General features: G+C 39.2%; 1 protein-coding gene across 1 annotated transcript in view; it reads right to left on the bottom strand.

Annotated features, from left to right (window-relative positions):
* The window catches only part of Six4 (SIX homeobox 4), a 10,615-nt gene that overhangs the window by 2,182 nt on the left and 6,033 nt on the right, over positions 1-2,400 (bottom strand). The gene's annotated exons all lie outside the window — the stretch shown is intronic.

The following is a 2,400-nucleotide window of genomic DNA, read 5'->3' as shown; positions in this document are numbered from 1 at the left end:
AAGGAGAAGGAGAAGGAGAAGGAGAAGGAGAAGGAGAAGGAGAAGGAGAAGGAGAAGGAGAAGGAGAAGGAGAAGGAGAAGAAGAAGAAGAAGAAGAAGAAGAAGAAGAAGAAGAAGAAGAAGAAGAAGAAGAAGAAGAAGAAGAAATCTTATCCTCTTATCCAAGATCTGGTATTTGTCGAGTTTCTGGCTCTTTACCACCTCTGAATTGGTTGGTAGTGATCAATAGTACTGCCAGTTAGAACAAGAGAATACAGATACACAATGAAATATTTTTGTTAGGCCTGCTCAGTTACTGACATAAGATGTAAATGAGAATATGAAAATACCACATAAATTTAGTTTCTCTGGAACTTACATGTTCACCATGTCAACCTGCACAGACAAGTCACAGAGTTTCACCAAACCACCGAAAACCCCTGACAGAGCAGTCTCCAGGCAACAGAACCCTCAAGGTCCCCCTCACCCTGTGTTTGCCTTCAATTTTCAGTGTTGTAGTGATGGGAAGAATTAATGGTAGCATCATTTTTAAATACAGAAGGACACAAAGGAGTAGAATTAACACCTCTTTAAACGGTGCGTGTCTTTTGCGGTTCAAACTATAATGGTCTTTAGAGACTAGAAACAGAAAACAGATGATCAAACGAGAACCTCGGGACAGTACAGACCCCATGTCTCCCTCAAACAAGACCTCCTTTGAGTCTTTACAAAGTGAAACGATGACAATTAAATGACCCAGGTCCCCAGATATTACCAGCAAAGGAAAAATGAATTTGGGGAGAGTTCTGGGGGAAGAATTAGGATGGGTTACTTATCTACCCTGCTCTTGAATTGGAGGTTAATCGCCCTCTTTACAAGTGCAGAAAACAAGACAATATAAAGATAATTAATTCACTTAACATTGACCTTCTCAATTAACAGAGTAACTGGGATCATAGTTCTACCTATGCTACCCAGGGCCATAGGGCCATGTATATGTCTCCCAACAATTTTTAAGCGCCTTATGTAAGCAAAGGAGTGTCTTTACAGGAGAAAAAGAGAGAGAAAACACTGTATTTGAACTCCTCTAAAAAATGTCAACTACAAGTTTGTAAGTATTCATCACAGAAAGACTGTTAAGGACAAAACGCTTCTGTGTATCTTTGGGCTGTTCTCTAACATAAATGTGTTTTTCAGGCCATACAAATGAACAGACTGCTTTAATTTTAAACCTCTTGGCTTCGCGTGTTTTAAAAGTCATGCAGGCTTCAAAATTGTGAGGGGGAAAAGCCACAGTCAATACTCACTTTGCTTGGGTGTCGGTGAAACTGTTTGCTAGCAGGCATATGTACGAAATTACTTTTTTGGCGGAGTCATAAATAACAACACACGCAGCATCTCCCCGATAGCTATTCAACACAGTAGACTAATAATACTCTGGACATGGAAAAGACTTGAATGTACATAAATGAAGGGAAAAACAGATACGTTCCAAGGGATGATTTGGTTTTCTTTTTTCAATGTTGAGAATTGAACCCAAAGTTTCACACATAAGACATGGTTTTGTTGCTGTTGTTTTAAGACAGGGTCTCTCTATGAAGTCCTGGTTACCCTAGAACTAAGTAAACCTAGTTGACCTCGTCACAGAGATCTGCCTGCCTCTGCCTCCCAAGTGCTAGGCTTAAAGGAAACATGTACCACCATGCCTGGCTAAATCATGAATTTTTATATAATTAATTAGTTAATTTTTTTTTTGAGCCTCTGTCTCCCAAGGGCTGGGATTGCAGGCGTGTGCTACCACTGCCAGGCGCTAAAACCTGATTTTTAAAGAACAGCTGCAGCTGAGTTACAAATTAAACAAGAATTTAAAAATCAGCAAAAAAACTGAACTTAAAAATCCCAGGTACAAAGTATAATTTTACAACGATGCTGAGAGGAACAAAAAAATTCTCTTTTTTTGTAAAATGAATAAAGATATATATATCTTCTGCTTTTCCATGTAACTGCCTATATAGTTTTCTTGGCTATCTAGGAAGACAGGACCATGTTTCTGGACATTTTAAAGAAAGTTTAGTGTAAGTTTGATTTGATTTGGTCTGGTATTTTTTTGGAGACAGACTCTTACTATGCAACCTAGCTTGGTTTGAAACTCACTATGTAGCTCAGGCGGGCCTCGAACCCCCAATCCTCCAGCTTCAGTCTCCCAAAGGTTGGGATCATAGGCATTTACCACCATTCCCTATCTTTGCCTTCTTCTTCTTCTTCTTCTTCTTCTTCTTCTTCTTCTTCTTCTTCTTCTTCTTCTTCTTCTTCTTCTTCTTCTTCCTCCTCTTCCTCTTCCTCTTCTTCTTCTTCTTCTTCCTCCTCCTCCTCCTCCTCCTCCACCTCCTTCTTTTAAAATAAAGTTCAAATTCCCAAAAT

The sequence above is a fragment of the Microtus ochrogaster genome, chromosome 1 (assembly GCF_000317375.1).
Source record: "Microtus ochrogaster isolate Prairie Vole_2 chromosome 1, MicOch1.0, whole genome shotgun sequence".
Classification (NCBI taxonomy): Eukaryota; Metazoa; Chordata; class Mammalia; order Rodentia; family Cricetidae; genus Microtus; species Microtus ochrogaster.
This window is presented reverse-complemented; position numbering and strand designations above follow the sequence as displayed.